The sequence below is a fragment of the Oncorhynchus masou genome, chromosome 6, assembly GCF_036934945.1.
Source record: "Oncorhynchus masou masou isolate Uvic2021 chromosome 6, UVic_Omas_1.1, whole genome shotgun sequence".
Taxonomy (NCBI): domain Eukaryota; kingdom Metazoa; phylum Chordata; class Actinopteri; order Salmoniformes; family Salmonidae; genus Oncorhynchus; species Oncorhynchus masou.
In genome coordinates, this window is record NC_088217.1 from 44,655,330 (window position 1) to 44,661,755 (window position 6,426).

The 6,426-nt window shown below is 41.0% G+C and overlaps 1 non-coding gene across 1 annotated transcript; it reads right to left on the reverse strand.

The window, feature by feature from the left end:
• Positions 1 to 3,455: 3,455 nt before the first annotated feature.
• On the reverse strand, positions 3,456 to 3,528 carry trnaf-gaa (transfer RNA phenylalanine (anticodon GAA)). Its single transcript has one exon. It is a non-coding gene; the product is annotated as a tRNA-Phe (tRNA).
• Between the last annotated feature and the right edge of the window lie 2,898 nt (positions 3,529 to 6,426).

A 6,426-nucleotide genomic window follows, 5' to 3' on the forward strand; every position in this document is an offset into this window, starting at 1 on the left:
ATAAGGTTGGCTGCAACTGTGTCAAAACAGTGTACAGTAAGTGTGTATTTTGCATTTGAAATTATTTTGATGTGATTGATGTTTCTAGAACCGTACCGGAATTGAGAATCAATTCACGTTTAGATTGAGTATTTGGCTGTTTTGACTGCCAGAGCCAATTCACACTTTAAAAACAACATTGTTGGTCCATGGACAAAGGAGTAATGTTAGCCAGTACAGGAACATAGGACAGGGGACTGACTGATGCAGCTATGGACTAGAAGCTGGTAAAGGGGGTGGGAGTAGGATGAAAGGTGCCAACAAGAGGCAGGGCTGTCTCCAGCACTGGAACTGTTACACAAGCTCAACAAAGCCCTCATCATACCCCCCTTGGACATCAGGATCACTGCAGCTGTACACAGCCCATCTGTAAATAGCCCATCCAATCTACCTACCTAAATGAGAACTTGTTCTCAACTGGCCTACCTGGTTATGTAAAGGTGAAATAAATAAAAAGGATCACTTGTCTCCAGTTCCTCAATGGCAGCCTTGCAATCCTGCAGCACCAAACCAGTCTGATCGAAGAGGTACTCCAAACCCATCATCTTCCCTAAAGAAAAAAACCAACATAAATATATGAGAATATATACATAAAGCTGGTAGAGGGGGTGGGACTGAGTATGGAATAATTCTATAACAACATTTCACAAAGAGAAATGTGTTGCAGCTTTTACATTTAATACAAACATCATTAGATTATGAAATATATAATCATTACCAGTGTATTTGCATGGAAGAATGTAAGGAACCACTGATGACCTTCCTACTGCCACATAGTAGGATCCATCAACAACCTGCCTGATCTTCTGGTGGAGTCCTGGTGTGGTCAGCTCCCCCCTCTCACAGTCAGAATTTGGGCTTCACCTACCAGAGCTTCCTGGGCATCCATCGCAGCAGAGGACGGGCAAAGTACCTCTCCATCACCAGTACTGAGCTGCAGACGAGGGGTGGTGGAGGGTCCCACCACATTTTGTCAACCCTGGCAAAGTCCATCTCTGGAATCCCATTCCCCAACCACCTGAACAATGCCTTGGACACCCACTTACGGTCCACATCGGGCAAAATATGTTGCCATGCCTTGGGAAGGCATATGTCTCTCCATGAAAAGAAAAGACAACATCCCCACACAAGAAATAATGTAAGGATGATACATTCCCCAAATAACAGGTTATCATATCACATGAGACATACTGCATAGGCCTAGTACATCCTTTGAAGTCATCACTATAAATATGCCACACAAACACATAGAATAAGACTCAGAGGCTGAGCAGTGAGTACTATATGTAATAAACTTGATACTCGTAACACCATTGGTCGTGGCACGTCTGACTCCTGTGACTCAAGCTGCCATAAGGAGCTCACCATCATCAGGCTCAGAGGATGGAAGGGCTGAAAAGTAGAACTATTAAATAAATTAGATCAATTGATTAAACACCAACAAAATATGATCCTTTGTTTTACTTCTCTATTATCTCCATAAACTAAAGCATCATCATTATGATATAATTTATATTAACATAATATAGAGCTTACTAGGCTGAAACGTTCCAGGAGACATGAGCTTCCTTATTGTCCTGTCGAGATTCTGGGAGGGGCGAAGTTTTCCAACCAGCAATGACCTGAGTGAGGATGTTGAGGACCTCTGGGAACCAGGGAACTTCACAAGTTATAAAAGCTATTTAAAAAAAATCCCAGTTTGTTTAGATAGCTATCTACGGTAATAAGAAAATAACTCCACATTAGTATTATGAGGATTCTGTGTTATGCACTATAGCCTGTTACCATATATGTGATTTAATATTATCTGCTGTTGGCTTGTGTGGATGTATGTATGTGTTATGCAACATAGCTGACTTGAAACATTGTTAACAGTTTCAGGGCCATGGGCCTTTCTCATGATGGGAAAATACAGAATAACATAAAAACGGACACATACAGAACGTAGTGTAGCAAACCACAGACTGTTTTTTGTTAGAACTCAAACTTAACAATAACAGAAACCAGATATGTGATAACGGTATCTAGGGAATGAGCGCATAGATACTAGCAACAGTTACATCTATCAACTGGAGCGCCCGGGGGCTGGTACCAGCTCGTACGACAACAATCAACGATAGGCTGGGTGAGTCTAAACCACGCCCAGTCTCTACTCTGACAGGCCGACTCGGAAGCAGGAACTATTTCTATATTTATAATATCTTTGTCAAGAACAAGTCAGTTCTCTGTTTGCCATGCGAGGTGGGACAGAGAGCAGGTATATACGAAAATTGCATTTACCACTTACTGCTTAGCTAATAAAAAATACATAGTATACAATCGGTGCCTCAATGTCATATTTATCCTGATACCAGATTCGAATTGACGCAACCCTAACAGTATGGAAAGTGGGTTTAACAAACTATTTTAATGGTCAGAGTCATCGGACGTTAAGCTAGCTACGTTACCTCGATAAACTGTCAGTGTCAAAACACCAGTTTACTAACGCGTTAGATAGCGTTACTGTAGCTACACTGTAAATCTTGTTAACTGTGCGAACATATTACATGCTGACCAAACCGTATGTGCGCGGTGTGGTCAGCACTTTACCTGCTAGATATTCCGATCGATGATGATGATGATGAATGAAAACAGCAGACAACAAAAAAATGTAACTAAGTTTACCTCAGAAAAGAAAGATAACCCGCGAAAATTAACTGAGGAAATATATTTGTCCATTGTCCTCTTCCAGCGTTTAAAGGTCCCGCCATAGCTCATAGCTAACATTACTTCAGAAAATAAAGATAACACGCTAACAGATTTACCTGAGATGAAATATATTTTCCATGGCACTCTTTCTGCGTTTAAAGATCCCGCCATCGCTCTATCCTTATTGGTCAATATTGGTTACCTATTGGTTGCACTGGTGTCTCGGATTGGTCAGGGAGTGCAATTCTTGGTTACTTCTTGGTGGCAGACGGCGATATGATTGGTTGTCGCAACCAGACATTTCTTCGACTCACGTTTGTCTGGGAGGATATCGAGCATTCGATGTTTCAGAAGAGTACGACTAGCTAGGTTATCAGCCATTATTAATCAAATAAGTAATCAGAAATGTACATTACTTGGAGGAAGAACAAGTAATTGGCTACTAATCAAATCGATGTATAGCTTAATCTAAATTGTCTTTTTTAGCTAGCTTGATATGTATTTTCAAACAATATAACGTGTCCTTTTATTTCTGAAATTGTTAAAGTACTCTTTATAGTCTTGTCTCTCGGGATTGAACCAGGGTCCTTTAGTCTAACGCCTTCCCAGCAATGCAATTTCGGCTTGGGTGGCGTTTGAAATGTCGTTGTTCGCCAGCTTGTTATGTATTTTTAAACAGTGTCCATTTTCTTTGTGAAATTGTAAAAAGAACTTCACAGTCTCGTCTCTGCCGAAACCCGGGATCGAACCAGGGACCTTTAGATCTTCAGTCTAACGCTCTCCCAACTGAGCTATTTCGGCTCGCATATTGTTTTGGAAAATAAGAGACAATTTGAACATCTCCAAGGCATTATGGGATATGGTATTCCTTTGAATGTAGTTTGACAGATAAACCTGCAGAGGTCGACATAATGTTAAAGATATAACTAAACTACTACACCCCATTACATAGCTACTCAAACGTTTTGTATAATTGTATTAAAATACTGTCTTACATTGTAAAAAAAATACTATTGACCAAAAGGCTATGAAATACAATCTGGATAATACTAGATGTTTATGACAGGCATTACCCACTAAGCATTTACCAACGGTGACATCTTTTAGATGTATAATTGATTTCGCTTTGGTCTGGTCCGGACTCACCTTGAATTGGTCCAAACAGCTTCTATAATTAATTCAGTTTGAACAACACAGCAGAGTACAGTACAGTACATTACAGTATCATCATAGTTCAGAACAGTAGAATAAAGCACAGTAGAGTATACAGCAGTACTGTATTGTACCCTATTTACTCTAATGTACTCTACTGTAATAAACTCTACTGAATTAAACTATACTGTACTCTACTGAAAAAAAACTGTCCTGTGCCTTACTGTACTGTGCAGTGTTCCCAACACCTCAGGAAGGAAAGTAGCTATTGGCTATCCTAAAAGTTACTAGAAGTCGATAAATGACGTCATCGCCTAATTTGCATAATTGGCCATGTGCATGTAATTGTGATGGACGCTGTAGGAGAGAGGACTAATGTCGTGGGAAAGACAAAAAAGTGAGTAAAAAACACCCTAAATATGTTTAGAACTACAAATGAGCAAGCTGCAGAGTGGCACATACAGCGAATAAGAACCAGATATTTGAGGCCAAACTCCTCCTTCTGCACTTTATGGACCCCATTGTTAATCCCCGTCATAACAGAGGCATTGTCAGTCCCTGTCCCCAGGAGTTTCTCTTTTTTTAAGACAACACGTCTCGAGGAAAGCCACAACAGCACGGGGCTATAGATCTGGCATCTCCTCCCTCCAACTCAACAAGCCCCAGAAATGTTGATACAATTGTCTGCTTGGTGTCACTAAAGTACCTTATCACAACCCCCAGGTACTTAGAAACACTTACATCCGTGGCCTCATCGAGGAGGAGGAGGCTGAAACGCTGGTCACCCACATCTGCGACCAACTTGTTCAGAAAGTATGATGCTAGAACACCATGCTTCTCCAATGTGATCACATGCCAGCCTTTTTTGCAGAGTCAAAAAATGTTTTACCATAAATGGCAGCTTGTTTCGGGTGGAACTGTTGTAAGGCTTTACTTTTTGAGTATATTTTTGAGTTGTCATGTGTTTTTTTTACAACACTAAGTTTGGCGTAGAAATCAGCCTTACAATACAGGCAGTATGCCCGTGTATCATCTCCAATAAACGGCTTCAACCAGCCTGTGAATTCAGGGTTTGATTCCCACTCCTTTCTGTATTTTTGAATGTACAGTTTAGACTGAGACATGATGAGCTAGCCAGCTAGATGTTTAGCTTATGTCACAGAGAGGCACACACACAGTGGGAAAAGGTGAGTAAGTGACTGAGGCTGTGTGAGTCAAATGCAGTGATTTATTTTAGACAAAAAAAAAAAAAAACATTTTACAGCCAGCGGCGGCTTCCCGCATGAGTGATTCATTTGTAGTCTGGACGCGGAGGGGTGATTAATCTCCTGCTCTGACTGCAGCTGGGAGGGACTGCAGCGCGAGGACTGGGCCGCCTGTGAGTGCTTTGGGACGGGGGTGGGGCCCAGGGTGGGGCCCACAGCAGCACCCGCTGCTCGTTGAGAAGAGTAAGAACGATATGTGCTTTCACGTTCGTCTCCAATAACACCAGAAAAAGTCGCCAGATGTGTCGCTCGTCGACTTTTTGAAAATGTGTCGCTAGAGGGGTCTGACTATTCGCTAAATATAGCGACAGTCGCTAAATTGGCAACACTGGTACTGTGATGTTCAAACTTATGAAACACAGCACCCTCCACTGACTTCTGGCCTGAGGGGAGAATGGCAAATAACGGGATCCATGTGTTTGATTTATTTGCTACCATTTCAAAGATTCCGCTCCAGCCATTACCACGAGCCCATCCTCCCTAATAACTGTGCCACCAACTTCCTGTGCTATAAGTCTATGATTGATTCAGATTTGGTCTGGTCTGGACCAACCAAATGTGTACTTGTTTGGGGACGGCGCTCATTAGAATAATACCTGGCATGCTTTGCAAAAATATCCACATTTACATTTTGGTCAAAACCGACTTAAAGTCATTGCATTCAACTAAGGTAGATAAACTACAACATATCACAGTCATATAAAAAAAAACGTTACTGAGAATGTTAACTGTTCTGTTGGTTTGTACTGTAGGTTGGACTGCTTTGAACATTGCTGCCAGTTTAAAGCTTTTGAAAACGCTAAAATAACTGCATGTGACAGATGGGAGTAATAATGCATAGTCTGTTGGCTCCTGTATTAATAGGATTGAAAAAGTATTATTGTGATATTACTTTACTGAGAATGTATTTGCAGTTCAAATTTGGGTATAGAATCAATTACCAAAAAAGTTGCCTGTCAATTATATATTTTCTATTTACATTCAGAACTGGAAATTAGCTTGATTTCAACGTCTGTAAAATAGGTATTTTCGTCTTCCGAATAAGACATTTTCGACATCCATATAAGACGTCTTTTATTGACGTCACCAGAAGATGTATTTTCACCTTTCATTCAGCACCTAAAATGCACAGGACTTCAACGTCTGGAAAAGACATCTAATGTAATTTTGCTTGTTGGGTAGTGCCTGCAGCTCACTCCGTTGTTGGTTGTTGAACTGTTGCTCCTGCGCTTTGCATGCCCTGCAACAGCTACAGCCCACACACAACTTCCTTTGACATGCT